Source organism: Balaenoptera ricei (assembly GCF_028023285.1).
Source record: "Balaenoptera ricei isolate mBalRic1 chromosome 7 unlocalized genomic scaffold, mBalRic1.hap2 SUPER_6_unloc_1, whole genome shotgun sequence".
NCBI lineage: Eukaryota > Metazoa > Chordata > Mammalia > Artiodactyla > Balaenopteridae > Balaenoptera > Balaenoptera ricei.
Window position 1 is genome coordinate 218,715 of NW_026777444.1, and position 18,330 is coordinate 237,044.

The 18,330-nt window shown below is 56.2% G+C and overlaps 1 protein-coding gene across 1 annotated transcript in view; it reads right to left on the minus strand.

Moving 5' to 3' along the window:
- Positions 1 to 18,330, minus strand: part of GLI2 (GLI family zinc finger 2) — a 254,483-nt gene that overhangs the window by 127,911 nt on the left and 108,242 nt on the right. The window lies entirely within an intron of this gene.

An 18,330-nucleotide genomic window follows, 5' to 3' on the forward strand; every position in this document is an offset into this window, starting at 1 on the left:
GGGGGGGGGGAGGGGGGCGGGGGCAAAGTCCCGAACCCCCACCCCTCCCAGCTCTTTTCATTGCCTCCCCCTCCTCCCCCTCCCCGCCCCCAGCCAGCTCGCCTGGCCTCGGCCCAGCTCATTCTCCTGACTTCAAACTTGGAGGGCTGCGACCCAGGGAGGGCGGGGCCGGGGAAAGCTGCAGGCCAGGCCTGTGCAAACAAGAGCGGCCGTCTCCTCATTTCCACTTGAAGCGACGCCGGAGAGCTGCCTTCCTCCTTCAACTTAGCCGGCCGGGAGGGAAGGGGGATGGAGCCGCGGGAGGGGACATCAGGCGGCCGCCGGGAGGGAGGCGGGGCGCGTGAATCATTGATGACCGGGGTGGCTGGCGCGCTCGGGAGCGTTCAGCAACGCGGCTAATGTAAAGGCTGCCTGGCCTGCGGGGATCCGGCTGCCGCTGTGGGCAGCGTGTACCCCTCCCTGCAGGGACCCTTCCCAGCCTGGGAGCTGCAGGCGCCTTCCTGCTGGGAGAAGCTGCCTGCCTGCTGGTCCCCCAGGGGCTGGGCTGTCCCGGGGCAAGGGTCCGGAGCTGGGGGGCTGTGATGCCTCAGGCTCCCCACCCTGCCGCCCCCAGAGAGGGAGAGGGAGCTGGCTGGGACCTTAGGGGTCCATCCGGACCAGAGGGCATGCTGGTAAGAAGGGAGACGGAGGCCTGGGAAGAGAAGGTGACTTGCCCAAGGTGCCCAGTGAGGTGGTGAAAGACTGGACCGCAGGCCACTGTCCCCCTGCCATCTCTGGAAGGTTCCCTGGCTCCCTGTGGGCACTGGGAGCCACAGAGCCAGGGAGCAGAGACCCCACCCCAGGCAGGGTGGCCCTTCATACACAGAGGTCACGGGAGGATGACACCGACCCCAACCAGCTAAAATGTCACTAATGGAGTTTGTCTTTTGAGTGTGGAATCCTTTCCAGGCTGCGGAAATTCACTCCTCCTCCCTCGTTTCCCTTCCACAGGGAGGGGGGACGTGGCAATGACCTTGGGACAAGCAGTGCCCATCACACACAGCTGGTGGACCTGCCAGGGGAGTCTGCCAGGATCCCTGATCCTGCTAAGCCTCTACCCTGCCCACTTTTGCCAGGTGCTGAGCCAGTGGAAGGATTCTGTATTTTCTGCTAACAGGGGGGAGGGGGCCCCCTGGGGGGGAGGGGTCAATATCATTGTCGTCCTCAGCCCTTTCCACCCCCAACGCCATGCTGTACCCTTTCCCCCATTTGATCTCGAGGCATCATGAAAAGCGGCCATTCTGTCCCCCAAAGGGAGATCCTGCCTTTCGTAAAGGGATTAACAGAAGTACAAGAGGCTAGAGATTTACCCCAGGACTGGAAAGGGGTGGGGGAAGAAACTGACCTGGAGGAGGGAGGCTCCGGAACCAACCACCCCCTCCCCACGCCCTAACCCTCTTGGGTCCCGCTCCTCTTTAGAAGTTCCCCAACTCCACGCCGCCACGCGAGACCCTCTGAGTGTAACCAAACTCCAGCCCTGCCCCAGCCCTCTGGGCCCTCCCCCATATGCCTTCAGGAGCATACGTGAGCCCCGAAAGCAAGACACATTCCTACAGAGAAGGCGGAGGCTGTGGGACCCACGCGTAAGGTAGGAAGGCAGCCCAGGCCTGCACGGTCCTCCCTGGGATCGGGAAGGAACTGTGTGCATCGCTTTCAGTCTAAGGAGCAAGAGGTCAGTCCCATACCATAAACACCCAGTGCATCCCTCACGCAGGGTCCAGACAGTACGGCCCGTGGGCAGACGGCACGGCCCGTGGGCAGACGGCATCGGGTTGGAGGCGGCCCGCCCCTCTTCTGACCTGCCCAGGGCACATGGCCAGCCACTGGCCCCAGGAACAGAGCCCCCAGCGAGGCCCCACACCCAGACGGGTCTCCCCTCGCAGGCCGGGCATCACCAGGGCCTCCAGATCCCAGGCCTGCACGCTTCTTTCCCACTCCGAGCAGCAGGGCTTGTGCTGAGTCAAGGCTACTTCCTGGGACAGCAGGGTGTGCAGGAGACGGCCAAACCAGATGGGACTGGTGGAGATGCAAAGGGTCAGGGGTTTGTCTCGGTCGATTACACAGAAAGCTCATCCCCAAACCTCCTGGGTCAGCAAAACGAAAAAGCAGACCCCTTCTTGGGTGGTACGGCCTCAGATGGCACCACAAAGCCCACGAAAAGAAAACAAGGGAAGTGACCCAAACTTTGCCTCAGCCTCGAGGGAGCACAAGGTCCGCGAGTGGGGGGCGGGAGGGAGGCTGAAGGCACAGAGCCTCGGTCCTTGTCCTGACGGAACCCTCGCCCAGAACGGCCACTTCCCTGCCGTGGTGAGAACAGCCCGCGGCATCCGGCAGCAGTGGTGAGGGCCGGCAGGCAGTCCTCCCCTGACAGCTGAGAACTGGCCCAGAAGCTACGTGCTCTGAGCTCATCCAGCGAGATGCTTCCTGACTTAGGGCACGTGGCCATTCCGGAGCCTCCCAAAGCCCTACAGTCCGCCTCTGAACATTCTAGAAGCTCAAGCTGGATTTATCCCGCCTGCCCCACCTCCGCACCCCCACCCCCAAGGCTACTCACAGATGGAAACAAGGTGGCCTGAGGGGGCAGGACCGCAGGGCATGACTGTCCTCTCTTCCCCCCGGGCCAGAATGGGACGGCTCCTGACCCAACCATGAATAACACCCCACAAAAGGGGCTGCTCTCCGCACCCCCAACCATCCCCAGATACCCATTCCCAAGGCGTTTGCTTACCCTTCGTTCAGACCGTCCACACGCAGCAATGACTCTGAGCTGGTTCTCTTCCACCAAGCTTAAGGGGGCTTTAAAGAAATGTCCTTCTGTGACTTAAAAGAGTCCTAGAGAGGCCAAACGCCACACTGTGTCTAATGCCCGGCTCAGGGGTAAGAGAGGGGACCCTCCTCCAGGAAGCCCACCACTCCCCTCCCTCTCTTTCCCAGACAAACAGACACAGCCGGGTCAGCACAGAACAGGACTCACAGACCCGGAGGATCATTTTGAGCTGTCTTGGCCCCAAGGAAGCCATACCAGAGAGAGCAGGAGGAAACTGGCCTGGCTACAAAGCCACAGCCGTGGCCACTGTGCTCCCTCGCCTACAGGGGCCACGTTCCCTGGAAGCAGCTGCCCTGCCCAGGCGTGTGGCGTGCACAGGCCCCGCGGAAGGACCGCTGCAGCCCCCAGGCCCCCAACTGGCCTCCTGTCCCCACTCCACCCTCACGGAGCCTCCCACTCAGAAACGGGTTCTCCTCACCCTGGACCCTGGCTCCACTAAAGCCCAGGAGATCACGGCCATATCTAGTTACCACCCTTGGAAAGCGCCTACTTCTCTGATCTCCCCACAAACCGGCCATTTGGCTGCTGAATGGGCCTTTTCGCTGACCTAATGTGCCTGCAGTCCCGGCACACACCCTCCCTCCTGCCCTCGGCCCCCCCAACCCCACCTCCTCAGAGCACGAGCCTTCCTGGCAGGGCTCCCCCGGCCTCGCCCTCTCGTGGCCTGTCTGGGCCTGCGTGGGACAGGGTACATCAGACCCTTGATTTTATTCTGAATCCAGGCTGCTCCCACTTACAAATGAGCTGTGTTCCTCAAGTTTAGCGTTTTGCAAATCAATGATTTGGACCCCAGATGCATTTTTCCCATACTGAATAATGTCATGTGAGTAGGTTTCCAGGTGACCCACAATGTGCTGGGATACTGCATATCTGCAGCTGAAACCTCTATTTAAAAAGTACAGGGCTTCCCTGGTGGCGCAGTGGTTAAGAATCCACCTGCCAATGCAGGGGACACGGGTTCGAGCCCTGGTCTGGGAAGATCCCACGTGCCGCGGAGCAACTGGGCCCGTGAGCCACAATTACTGAGCCTGTGCGTCTGGAGTCTGTGCTCCGCAACGGGAGAGGCCGCGACAGTGAGAGGCCCGCGCACCGCGATAAAGAGTGGCCCCCGCTTGCCGCAACTAGAGAGGGCCCTCGCACAGAAACGAAGACCCAACACAGCCAAAAATAAAAAATAAATAAATAAATAAATAAATAAATAAAATTTAAAAAAAAAAAGTAGAATCCCCAGAGAAAGACAAATGTCATATGGTATCACTTATATGTGGACTCCAAAGAAATGGTACAAATGAACCTATTTACAAAACAGAAATAGAGTCACAGATGTAGAAAAGACTTATGGTTACCAAAGGGCAAACAGAGGGGAGGGATAAATTGGGAGACTGGGATTGACATACACACACTACTATACATAAAATAGATAACTAAGAAGGACCTACTGTATACCACAGGGAGCTCTACTGAATACTCTGTAACGACCTATATGGGAAAAGAATCTAAAAAAGAGTGGATATATGTATACATATAACTGAATCACTTTGCTGCACACCTGAAACTAACACAACGTTGTAAATCAACTATACTCCAATAAAAATTAATTAAAAAAAATTAAAAATAGAAAGTACAATCCCCATAATGAAGCCGACTGAAAGCCACTAAGCATTTGATTACAACAGAATAAAGATCTGTCTGTTATGTCTGTTGCATCCTAGGGCTTGAAGCAAAGCAGACGGCGCACCATCAAAGCAGAAATGGCCGGGGTGGATTCCACAGCCGGGGCTGGTCCTCTCGGGGTGCTGGGGCAGGGGTGGGCACTGACGGCTCACGCAGTCCGCAGCTGGGGGCTGGGGGTGGAGCGGGCAGCAGAAGTGTGTGTGACAGCCCTTCTCGGGGGAACTTAAAGCAGCCCTCGTGCTCCCGGGGTCTCCCAAGGCACCTCCCAACCCCACGATGAAGAAGCCATCATCTTCTCACTGACTTGCCGACCTGGGGCAAGAAGCCTTCCTCAACTTTAACAAGGTCAAGTTGTGAGTAGTCTACGCCAGGTCCTCTGGCGGTCCAGCCACAGCAAGGGCTGTTTCCAGGGCTCTGATCATCTTGCAACCCGAGGAAGCAGATACTGTAAACACCAGTGCAAACAGCTAGAAAGTGGCCACTCCTGTGAAGCGCTCACAATTCAGACCCACGGGCAACCGATGGGGGCGGGGCCCACCTCCCACTTCCCGGGGGTTGTTGGAGACCCCCTCGTTCGCCCGGCATCGCGGAGCGCCTGCTCAGTGCGCGCGGCAGTGAAGCAGTGATGAGTGAGCTGCTACGTATCTCCTCACAGATCCGAGAGCGCAAAAGCTCAGTCCGCGCCTGCCGGGCCCGGCGCGCTTGGCCAGCTCACCTGGACGCCAGGTGCTCCTGGTGGACCCAGGGCCACTGCCCAGGGCTTCCAGCTCTCGCAGCTCTGGCCGATCCACCCCACGGGAGAGGCAGCCGGGCAGACGCTGCTCAGCACATCTTACAGATAAGGAGACCAGAGTGCCTGAGATCCCACGGCCGGTGTGGTGGCAGGACAGACAGAACCCAAGACTCCCAGGAGCTCCCGGAGAGCGAGGACTGCCGCGTCCCCAGCGCCCAGCAGGAAGCCTGGCGCAGAGTGAGGGCTGGCGGGGCGGTGGGTGAGCTGCGCCCTTCTGTTCGGAGGCGTCTCCATGCAGGCATGTGTTCACCCCACAAACATTTAGTAAATGCCTTTGGGGCCAGAGCTCACCCGAAGTGCATTCCAGGTCTCCTCGAAAGGCTCCCGCACAGACGTCTGGGCTCTCTAAGCCTCTCCTCCATCTAGAGCCCTGGGCCTGGGGGGCCTGGCTTCCCCCTGCTTGCCCCCCAAGGCACAGGTAAGCGGGGGACTTTGAACGGGAGAGAACGGGGAAAGTGGCCACGGAGAGCTCCCCAAGAGCTGCAGTCCCTGGGCTAAGGGACCATCTCATCCGGCCACCTCCCCTTTGCCATCACGCAGACGGCCACCTGAGCCTGGCCTGCCCAAGACAGGCGCCTTTTCTTACTTGTTTCCTTTGGGGAGAAAGAGGAAGAAGAGACTCACACACGGGGCCACGTCACCCCTTCCGTGGTGGCTGTGCGTCTCCATGTTCCTCCCCCCCATCTGGGTTGGCTCACCCCTCAGATGTATAATGAATCAGGCACTCGCTCATTAATAAAAAATGACAAACGATCAGCTCACTGACATCTGCCGAGCTGCGGAGCCTGCAGACACAATCCCTGCCTAGCTCTGCGATTCCTCTGTGGTCCAGCCCTAATGAGTCTGTAGGGTGCACAGGCCAGCTCGGGAGGCTCTTAGCGCTTACCGTGCGGGCAACCAAGCACCTTTCCAGGGTGGGCTGTGCAGGGCCCGCAGGTTAAGGCCTTTTTCATCTGTATTGGCAAAGGGGCTCAGCTCAGCAGGCCCCCGTGCCCCCGAGGTCAGGCAGGCAGAGAGTAGCACTGGGGCCGTGGAGAGTCAATCAGTCCCGCCGTGGTATCAGTAGTCCACTGCACCCACGTCCCCGAAGGGGCCCAAGACCTGGACGTGCTTAGAGACTAAAACATGAGACTGCCTTTTGGTCTTAAAAAGCAAGGAAGTGAACAAAAGGACTTGACAGGAGCCCAGATGGCTACAGTGTGGCTGGCCTCAGCCGTCGGCCTGGCACCAGGACCACCTCCCAGCTCTTTTCACCTTGAGCTGAATCCCAGAGAAGCCAGGCCCCAGGCAAAGGAAACACGGCAGAGGGCACCCCCGGCTTCTCCCGCCGGCCTGCCAGTACTTCTTGTGTTTCATACTCACTTTAGCACTCACTACATACGGCGGCCTATGCCCACTGCAGTGTTTTACCGGCAGCCTTGGAGCCTGGCGGGATAGCGGCGCCTTGAACACGGACAACCCTGGGATGGCACGCAAAGCAGAGGGATTTAGAGCCTTAATCCATCATCCATCACCCGCCACCGAACAATAAATGACAGCTTTATTCCTGGGGGCATGGGTCTTGGGGCTCCAAGATTTTAAGGGCCTGGTGGTCCAGCCCCCAGCCTTGATAATCACTCACATGGGTTACATCACCACCACCAGCACTGCACACTTCCCGCCTGTGGGCACTGCATCGGGGGCAGTAATGAAATCAGCTCCAGTTTTGACAACAATCCTGTGAGGTAGGGATGGATATTAGCCCCTACGGTATTAGAAGTGGGTTAATTCATCCGAGCTCTCAGGGAACCGAGTTATGGAGCCCGACTCCTTCTTCTCCCCCAGGTGTCTGGCACCTCCACTGCTCTAGGACCCTCAATGACTCCCTATTAACAGTGCAGCTGGGCCCAGGCTCTGTGATGAGCCCCGGACTGCACACAAGGGACTCTTCCACAGGACCTTCTCCCAAGGCCAACGGGTCACCTCCAGGCCTCCCGCCCCCCATCTGTGACCCACCAGGACGGCTGTCGGAAATGCCTGCCCCAGGTCCCTCTGCACAGTTCCACCCTTCATCCTTCAAGCCGGCCACCTCTCCAAAGGGCCCCTCACCACTCCAGGTCATGATGACCACTGCCGAGTCCCACTCCCAGAATCCTGACTCTGGGCCAAGTCCAAGGGGAGCCTTTAGAGCTTTTATAAATGACACTGACAGCTGGCCGAGCACAGGGGGCTCCGGGGCCTGGGCCAGAGGCTTGAGTGAATCTGAGGGCCATGACGAAGGCAGGGACAGGGTGAGGGACCCCACTGTGCAGATGCAGGAGCCCAGGTGAGGCAAGGTGGGACGAGGAGTGCCACCCGGCTCCTCGGTGGCACTGGGACCAAAGCTGTGCCTTAGGGCATCTTGTGGTATGAAGGAGCCAGAAGTCCCTGGCTGTGTGTGGACTGCAGGTCAGGAAATGAGAGTGGACACCGCCCTGGTCCAGTACCACCGATCCACCTGGGGGACCTCAATAAACTCCCCAAACCTCTTGGGTCCCCGCCGCCAACCCCATCCATTCTCCACCCTGCAGCCAGGGGAGGGCGCGTGCCTGCCCGGCCACTGCAGTGACTTCTGGGAGCAGACGAGGCCTGCATTTCTGTATGGGCCTCAGTACTGTTTACACGTGTTCTAGAAAGTAGGCATAACTTTTTAATAACAAAAAAGGAGGCTCATCCATAGGGTTGTTTGCTGTGAGGCTTAGCTGTCTTCATTGGTCACTCACTCATTCATCCCACACAGCCTCCCAGCTCATGTTTCAGGAAACAGTTTCTTCCTGCAGGAGGGGAAGGGGCCACATTTAGAGGCCCGTGACATTCTAAGACCAAGGAAGGATGAAGTGGGGAAAACCCTGGACTCTCAGGCAGGAGGCCATGGCTTCTGCTTTTGCAACCAACTCAATTATGACCTCAGGGTAGCACCCCCAGGACCTGAATGGCCTCACTTGTAAAAAGGAAAAAGGTCCCTCCCATCTCTGACGTTGCCAGATGTTTGAGGGACCCAGGGGCAGGGCCCCAGAAAATAGCAAGTAACTGCAGGTTGCCCAGCGCCAGGCGACCTCCTTTATGAGATGGATGGAGAGCAACTTGCCAGGTCATCTTGGGGTGCGGGGAGGAGACGCCCCACCCTGCTGTGCCTTGGCAGAGCCCAGCCGGGACTGAGCCTGGCGCAGAGGCACTGGCGGGGCCAGGGTGCTCCAGTCCTGCCCGAGCCTGGAACACACAGGCGACAGTCCACTGCAAAGCCCGTGCCTTGGAGTGTGGTCTGCCCTACATTAAGAAACGCTTTCTAAATGAGATACTTATTTAATCGGTAATAAGTGGAGTCGGGAGGGGGCGGGGGGAATTCAGTTTGTAAACCGCCTGTGGGCCCCAGCAATGCGTGCCTTCCCCAAGGCTGAGGCCCCCCTCCCTCTTCCTGACGTCTTCTGAGCCGGAGCTCACCTCCACCGCTTCCCAGGTACCGAGAACCAGCCTGCTGGCCACCGGGCTGCACAGGAGGCCCCAGCTGGAGGGCCAACACAAGGCGCCAGGCGGAACCCAAGCCGTCCTGTCACTCAACAGCGTGTCCCTTTCCCCATCCCGCCTGGGGGACTGGGCCCAACAGGGAAAACAGCAGGATGCGAGGAGTCGAGGGTGGAGCCAGGAGAGGGAAGCCGAGAGAACCACCAGAGGCGCCCACCGCCGCTCACAGCTTGGCCCTGGCCCAGGAGTCCTGCGCCCTCAGAAAGCTTCGTCTGGCTCTGCCCATCCCGACTTGACGAGGTGGAAGTGGGGCTGTCAAAGGAGGCCTTGATCAGTCTTCAGCTCTTTGGACATGGGGGAGGGGAGGCATCACCCACCAGCCACGTGCAGGTACCACGTGGAGTACATCCATTTCATTGCACAGATTGTTTACATCTTGTTTCTCGACAACAAAGACAATGAACCTCAGGGACGTTAAGTGACTTACCTGAGGTCATCAGCCCCAGGAACCAACCCCACTCTCCCCTGGCTCCAAAGTATGCCTGTGCTCTGTACGTACCACCCCTGCCCTGAGCACCAGCACGTGTGAACTCCCTTCCCACCTCAACCACTCTACACCAGTGCCAGGCAACCCTGATCTCAAGGAATTTAAGTGTCTGCAGTAACCCTTCCATCAACCCACGAAAGACGCTTTGAGTGACTGCTCCAGGGAGAGCGCCAAGAGAATTAGAAGCAACCGTGCCTCTGAGTGAAGGGGCTTACAGTCTCTGAGGGGGTCACAAAGAGAAACAAGGAGAATCATAAGAAAATAGTAAGGAGGGCTTGCCAGGGCCAAGGGTCATGGTCAGGTTGTAAGTGCAAAAAGAGATTTAAAAAAAAAAACCGGTGAGGGGGTGGCTGTCCACTGGAGGCTACACTGAGAGGTGGGGCCTGGAGGGAAATGAGCAGAACGGAGAAGGCGATCAATAAAAGTGAGCTGGATAGGTGGGTGGGTGGGTGGGTGGGTGGATGGATGGATGGATGGATGGATGGATGAGTGGATGGATGGAGGGATGCGTGGATGGATGGATGAGTGGGTGGATGGATGGATGGATGGATGGAGGGATGCGTGGATGGATGGATGAGTGGGTGGGTGGGTGGATGGATGGATGGATGGATGGATTGATGGAGGGATGGGTGGATGGATGGAGGGATGGGTGGGTGGATGAATGGATAGACGGATGGATGGATGGAGGGAGGGATGGAGGGATGGGTGGATGGATGGATGGATGGATGGGTGAATGGGAGTAGATGGATGGATGGATGAGTGGATGGATGGAGGGATGGGTGGGTGGATGGATGGATGGGTGGGTGGATGAATGGATAGACTGATGGATGGATGGAGGGATGGGTGGATGAGTGGATGGATGGAGGGATGAGTGGATGGATGGAGGGATGCGTGGATGGATGGATGAGTGGATGGGTGGATGGAGGGATGCGTGGATGGATGGATGAGTGGGTGGGTGGATGGATGGATGGATGGATGGATAGAGGGATGGGTGGATGGATGGATGGATGGATGGGTGAATGGGGTGGAGGGGTGGATGGATGGATGGATGAGTGGATGGAGGGATGGGTGGGTGGATGGATGGATGGGTGGGTGGATGAATGGATAGACGGATGGATGGATGGAGGGAGGGATGGATGAGTGGATGGATGGAGGGATGGATGGATGGAGGGATGAGTGGATGGATGGAGGGATGGGTAGATGGATGGATGGATGGGTGGGTGGATGAATGGATACACTGATGGATGGATGGAGGGATGGGTGGATGAGTGGATGGATGGAGGGATGCGTGGATGGATGGATGAGTGGATGGGTGGATGGATGGATGGGTGGATGGATGGAGGGATGGGTTGATGGATGGATGGATGAGTGGATGGGTGGATGGATGGATGGATGAGTGGATGGATGGATACGTGGGTGGGTGGATGGATGGATGGATGAGTGGATGGGTGGATGGATGGATGGATGAGTGGATGGATGGATGTGTGGGTGGGTGGCTAAACAGGGATGTGGATGGATGAAGCTCTCTAATCAGAGCATTTCCTCCTTTCTGTCTTTGACTCTTAACTCCACCTCACTTCTCCTTTTTTCTCTCCTCCATAGGCACTCAGCTTAGATCTTGATCTTTTGCAGGTGCCCACAGAGGAAGGACAGTGGCTTCAAAGACCAAGATTCCCAGCCCCACCCAGATTGGAGCACACACATCATGAGACATTCCCCTGGTTTTCAGACTAGCACAGCCAAAAAGCATGGAGGAATGAGCTCTTCCTCTCAGCATCCCCACCCCCTACCATCTCCCGCAAGCCCCCAGCCCACACCTCTGCCTGCCCAGGCAGCTCCCCCCTTGACATAAATCAAAGGGCCCCTGGGTCCATTTCAACCCAAAGAGAGCCATTCCCTCTGGGCCTGAGAAGAAGCCAGGTCTGCAAGGTCCCAGTCACCCATCAGGGGCCTACCTGTCTGGATTTGTAACCCATTCCAGCCACACAAGGCTTCTTGAGATGCCCCGAGAATGAGGAATACACTAGAAAGCCAACAGAAGCAGCCAGGAAACACTGGTCTGCAGAATACTGGGAGAGTGGGGGGCAGGCGGGGCTTGGGACTCGGTACCCGGGAGCTCAGAGGGCCCCGGGGATTCTTGGCGTGGTGGGGGTGGCCGGTGGGCCATCAGGCCATTTCCCTCACGGTAGCTGGTCCCAGGCCAAAGCCAGCCAGGTGCTGCACAGCCTACAGGCAGTAGAGACCCAAGGGAGGGTGCAGGTCCATTTTAGAGCGAAGCCCCAACTGTCCAAATCTCTCCCCAGCCCAGCTTACTTTCTGTGGGCCGTCCCTCCTCATGGCTCAGGAACAGCCTTCCCAAACCGGCCATACATGGGTGGCCCAAATCCTGACCTGGGGCCCAGCATGAAGGAGCGAGAAAAGCGCGGCCGTGGGTGATGAGCTGGGCAACAACCACGGCTCAGACTCCAGGCACAGCCACCAGGGCCCACATCAGCATCTACTTGAGATGCTTGAGGCAGGCATCCCTGCACCCTCAAACGCTCGTGGGCTGTGTCACGAGGGGAGCTCCAAGGAAGCAAAGGGAGCAGAAAGGGGGAGGAGGGCATTCATCAAGCTTCTCGGCCTGAAGTGGCAGAAAAGAAGTGAGGATGGACGGTAGGGAGAGCTCAGCACTGGAGTCACCAGCCCAGGCTGAGCTCCAGTTGTGCAGCCGTGCTTAAGTAACCACCTCCCCAGCCCCATTTCCCCCTTTTGTAAAATGCAGACAAGCACAGCGACGTTAACTGACTTTCCCTCATGAGCTTAACGGAACGCACACACGCCGTAACAAGTGGAGGGGCGCCCCTCCTGCTCCTGGCTGCTCCTCTCTCTCAGCACCCGTGACACCCTCACAAGACACGGACGCATTTTTGCACACCCAGAGCGAGCACAGTGCACAGCTCCCTGGGGCACAGTGGGTGCAGGCTAGCTGCCCCGTGGAACGGCAAAGGCCCTGAGGCCCCGCCGAGGCATACAAGGTGCTCAGTACCAGTGATGGCTCAGGGGTCACCTCCTCACTGGGACGTTTGTATTCCAAGCCAAAGGAATGAACCTCTAATGGCGGAATTCCAGGCTTCAATCCCAAGTGGGCCGGGGAGGGGCGGGCAGGAGAGGTGTCTGTGGGCAGAGAAGCCTTCCTCAAGCCAACCACGGAAAAGCTGCCTCGTCTGTCTGTGTTTACGGGCGGCCCTGCCTCTGGAACGCCAGCCCTGGCTCCCAGTGCCATTCCTCCGTCCTGCGTTGACTTTATTGGTGCCCACACAGCATGCCATCCAAGCCTGGAGTAGGGCAGCGCACCCCAGCCCGGAGGGGGCAGGGTAGGATTTCAGCACCTCCTCTGGCCTGAAGTGGCCCCGGCCAGGCCCAGTGCGGAGCTGGCCCCACGAGTGGGCCCAGGAGGAGGCTCCCTGCACAGGAAATGGCTCTCACATGTCTGTCCCTGCCTGACATCAGCCTGGGTGGAATACGGACAGCAGACTCCATCTGTCCTTCTCTGTCGGATTCCCTGCGGGAATGTGTAAGATTTCTGCAAGATGTGATGATGTTCTCCCACCCGACCAGCCTCCCCCCCACCGGACACCCCCACTTCTCTCCCTGTGGGCCTCTGTTCCTCCTTGCCCATCCCCAGTCGGATTCTCTGCTAACCGTCTTCCTAAGGCTCCACCACGGCTCTCTGCTCTCAAATGTCACTTCCTCCAAGAGGCCTTCCCTGATTACTCTCTCCTGCCCTGCTCTCTGTATCTCCTTCCCAGCAGCTCTCGCTGAAATGGTCTCATGTGTGTTTACCTGTGTATTGTGTACCCTCCCCACCCCCAAGGGCACAGGAGCTCTGTGGAAGCAGGGACCACAGTGGTTTTGCCCCCTGCCCACTGCCTGGCGGGCACTTGCCACCCTCCTCCAGGAAGGTCTTCATGGTGGGGCCTCCCACTCCACCTTGACTCACACCCAAGGGTGGGGACCGGGCCTGCCTCACCTGTGGGTCCTCTCAGGACCTAAAGAGCCCCGACAAAGGCTTCCTGGGCAGGCCTGCATTCCGGAGGAGCTGGGTGCCCAAGCCACAGTTGACAGTGTCTGCTAGGCCTCCCCAAGTGCAAGGCCACTACCATTCCACCGGCTCTGAACTTGCCCAGGCCCACTGGCTGTATGTCTGCATATTTGTTTCCCCAAAGAGTAACCCAAACAGAGCAAAATACCAGAACTGAAAAGTCCCCACTTGAGAGATCACTTCAATCCAAGCCCAGCCGGGCTTCATCAACGGGCTCAAGCCGGTGGGTCCACAGCCCAGTCCGGACTTCCCTGAGTTGACCCCAAAAAGTTCCTGTTGCAAACCATGGCTCATTCACATTGCTTCATGTTCATTTTCATGATTCTTTTTTAAACTTAAAAAAAATCTAAGCAATTCTGCATACAATGAAAAAACAAATCAAATAGCACAGAAAGGTTTACAATGAATAGCGACGTTCCCCCCTCCCGCCCCCCGTGGTCTGGAGGCATCTATTTATTATACTTTGAACTTTTAAAATGTTTTCTACTTTTACCTCTTCTGACAGCTACCTGACCCTTAAAAGGAATATATTAAAACACCATGTCTTGATTCTTTATCCCACGAGCTCAGTGTTTCCGACTGATCAGTTATCTCTATGGAGGACAACTCGAGTCGTGGGAAACCTGACCCCCACCAGGCACAGAATTCTGGACAAGGCCACCTTTTCCTCCCAGTGGAGTGATGACTCGACCTGCAGTCCCTCCAGTGTGAAGACTCCACCGATGCCTTTCCCTACCTCCCCAGGATCCTCCATCCCCGGTCCCTTCTGCAATGATGCAGGAGGTGGCCACAGCGTGGACCTTGCATCACTCCCTCTGGGAGGCTCCCTGCTGGCGTCCCAGCCCTTGCCTTCCTTCACCTACTCGCTTATCAGAGGATCTTTAAGGAACAGTCTAAGAAAGAGGTGTGGAAGGGAAAAGCTCTGAGTCCTTCCTTCATGACTGAAAACATCCCTCATCCCTGAGTGACAGTTAGGCTGAGAGTTTGATTGATAACTTTCCTCCTATCTGCCAGGGCAAAGTCACAGTCTTTCCACACAGGCTGCTGCTGGTCCAGAGGGTGGTACCATCCTCCTAACTGAGTAGATCACCTGGGCTTTTTGTTCTTTTGTTTTCCCATTCTCTAGAAATTTTTAGAAAGTCTCTTTATTCTTGGTTATCTGAAATTTCACAAAGACATGTCAAAATGGGATTTTTTTTTCTTTTAAGTGCTAGGCACACAGAAGAGTATTTTAATGTAAGGATGTCTGCCCTTCTGATATGGGGAATTTTCTTCTATTAATTGTTTTATAATTTTCTCTCATCCGTTTTCTGTTTCACTTTCTGGAACTTCCATTAGTTATATGCTCAGTCACCTGCCTTAAGAGTCTAGCTTTCCCACCTCTCCTCTTATTTCTCTTTGCCTTTGCCTGTTTATTCTCCTTCCCATGATATTTCCATGACTCACTGTCCATTCCTTTGATGAACTTTTTATTTCCACCATCATATTGTTCATCTAAAGCTGTTTTTTTCTGGGGGAGGGATGGAGTGGGAGTTTGTGGTTAGTAGATGCAAACTAGTATATATAGAATGGATAAACAACAAAGTCCTACTGTATAGCACAGGGAACTATATTCAATATCCTGCGATAGACCATAATGGAAGAGAATATAAAAATTATATATATATATGTATAACTGAATCACTGTGCTGTACAACAGAAACTATCACAACATTGTAAATCAACTATACTTCAATTTTTAATAAGCTGTTTTTCTGCTCTCTAAAAATCCTTATTTCATAGCATCCTGTTCTTGTTTTATGGACGCAATGCTTTCTCAGTTTTTCTGAGAACACCAATGAGAAGGCTATATTTGTCACTTACATTTTCATTTCTTCTTGATTCTGTTTCTCCTGGAACAATACTCTGCCCATGGTTTATGTTGACTTTGCTCTTTCATGGAGCAGGCTTTCTCCAGATATTGGTTAAACCTTGGACGTCTATTCATTCTTAAAGATGAGAGACTTCCACAACACTGAGTGGGGCTTGTCCAATGGAAGCTTTCACTATTCCACTGGGGGATCCCTAAATGCCAGGGTGCATGAGGCTCGGCTCTGGGGCTCGCCACCCACATCGTCTGCCCTCGTGACCCAAGAGAGTCAGTTTAGTTTCTCTGCAGAAGAAGCCAATTATCAAGTCAAAATTGGCATAAAAGATAAAAACCTGACCTCAGTCATTCTCCATCGGGGGGGGTCACGAGGAAGAGAGGTGTCACCTCCCATTGAATCTTCTTTAAAAATCTTGTAAAATAGTCCTAATATAGAATTTGCCACTTCAGGCACTTTTAAGTGCACAGTTGTTGAGGTTAAGTACATTCACATTCTTGTGCAACCATCACCACCATCTTCCTGAACTGAAACTCTATCCCCATCACACACTAACTGCCCATCCCCCATCCTCCCGGTCCTTGGCAACCATCACTCTACTTTCTGTCTCTGTGAATGACTATTTAGGGTAACTCATATAAGTGGAATCATACAACATCTGTCTTTTTATGACTGGCTTCTTTTGCTTAGTATAATGTCTTCAAGGTTCGTCCATGAGGTAGCATGTGTCAGAATTTCCTTCCTTTTTAAGGCCGAATAATATTCCGCTGTAGGTCTGTACATAGTTTGCTTATCTATTCATCTGCCACCCATTTACTCTTAAAGGAACTTCGAGGAATAGCTGGCGACAGTACAGTACTGTCCTTGTCACACACAGGCAGGTGTGCAGCTCAGGTCTTCAGAGCCAGCACCGCGGCCCAGTCCCCGATCCTGCCCTCTCTCCCATGAACGTGTCTATCTCTGAGCTTCCAGACCTCTCCACACAGGTGGGCGACGTCCAGGACCCGTGTCTCATTTCCCCCAGTCCCCAGATCCTCCATGTGGGTGGCCTTGACAGAGGACTAGCTATTTTTAGTGGAAACACAGAACTGCCACCATTTTTAGCAGGAAAGGCAAAGGAGCCAAGGAGACTTCTTTTTCTTTCGACTCTTCCCTCCCCAACTTCCCTTTTCTGCCAGGTCCCTCGGCAAAAGTTGCCAAGAATAGAATGAACAATGAAAAACAGACCTAAGTTCTCGTCTCTGTCCCGAATACCCTGTCTCAACCCAAAAAATAAAATGAAAGTCTGGAGACAAGCCCAGACCAGTGTCAGGGGGTCGGGTACCGCACGGCTGTGAACACACTATGTGAGCGTCACTGCTCCGGACGCCAGTTTCCTGGGTGATGAGATGAGGGGTAGGGCGGCAGAGCTCCAGACATCACAGGATTGTTCATGGAGGAGGCCCAGGCCTTGCTGGTGCAAACCGCAGGCCAGGGCCGGGGCCTCCCCTTCCCAGGACTGTCCCAGGGACAGCTCCATAAGTGCCATCCAGGGCCGAGAAAAGCTTTCCTCCCAAGTTCCTCCCGAGAAAAGTTTTCCTCCCAAAAGCTTTCCTCCCAAGTTCCTCCCAGGAGCGTCAAAGACGGGCTCAGGTGTGCACGGTGCCGGCTGCAGCTCCGCCCGACCGAGCTCCATCAAGACGCAGCCTGTATTCTTCATGCCTTCTCCCTGTTCCCCTGCCTAAGGGCCTGCCATTAATAAAAGATAAACGAGAAGCGCGTTGCGGGGGACTGTGACATCTGCTGCGGGCCCCGTGGGTCTCCCCCCTTTCTGCGCTTTAGAACCACATGTGCTGGGGGGAGGGGCGCTGGCAGGGACCCAGCCGCATTCGGAGCCTCCGCAGTGGGTCCTGGCCTCGGCTGGATTAAATCAGCTCCCTGGCTCCAAACAGGAACCCTCACCCCGGCCCCCCACGCAGCAGGAGCATCCGAGGACCAGAATCTCCCGGCTCGCTGCGGGAGGGTGGGCGGCGATTTTCACCGCTCACGTGCTGCCTCCCAGTCAGAGTACTGGGGCTCGGCAGGCCCAGACACGCAGCTGTCGCTGCCTTTGCACGGCGGGAACCTCGGGGGGACCCCACCGCCCGGACGCCTGTGGCTGTGCGCCCCCGTCTCCCTCTGGCCGGCTCCTCTTCCTCCTGATCCTCAGAGCCCCGGGCAGGGATCCGGGGTGGGGGGTGGGAGGGGGGCTACCCTCGTGGCCCTGAGCACTTTTGCCTTTGGGGCAAAAATTCTATTAATTCTATTCTAAAATTCTATTTTACACATGTACGGTTTAAAGATGAATATAACACAGGCTTCCGTACTCGCTTCTAGTCACTTACTCTCTTCTCATTTAAAAAACAATGAAAACATTTTGTATGGGCCCCTAACAGCATCGTGGGCCCATACAACATAACTCACCCAAGGGAGTTATTTTGAAAGGGGTGCTGAGGTCCAAGCCGGTGTCTGCCTGGATCCAAGCCTGGGCCTTGGCTCTGCTAGGGCCAGACCCTTCGGAGCGGGGGGGGGGGGGGGGGGGGGGGGGGGGTCCAACGGTGCTGCCGTTCCCACCTCCTGACCTTGCACGGTCAAGGGGCCTGGAACGAGTGGGCAGGACAGGCGCCTTGGGGTGACAGGGGCTGGCAGGGCCTGGTAGAGGTGCTGGCCCCTCAGGGCCCCCACAGAACAAGGATGGTGCCACCACCCAGAATGCACTTGGCCTCACCAAGCCACCCAGAGGCCAGGGGCCCAGAAGTGCAGGAGCCAATGGAGAGCAGCCTCCCTAACAGCGCAGACGCCAGGGCTCCTCCAGACCCAGCCAGGCAGGGCTGAAGCCTGTGGAGGGTGTTATGAAACCCCTTCTGAGAGCCCTTGTGCACCAGAGCCCAATCTTTCTCCTCCAGTGGCCAGAGCATGGAGGGTCCAGAGCCCGGACCACAGTGTGGCTCTTCCAGAGCTCCAGAGGATGACCCCCAGACGAGGGGCTTTCAGGAAGGTGGA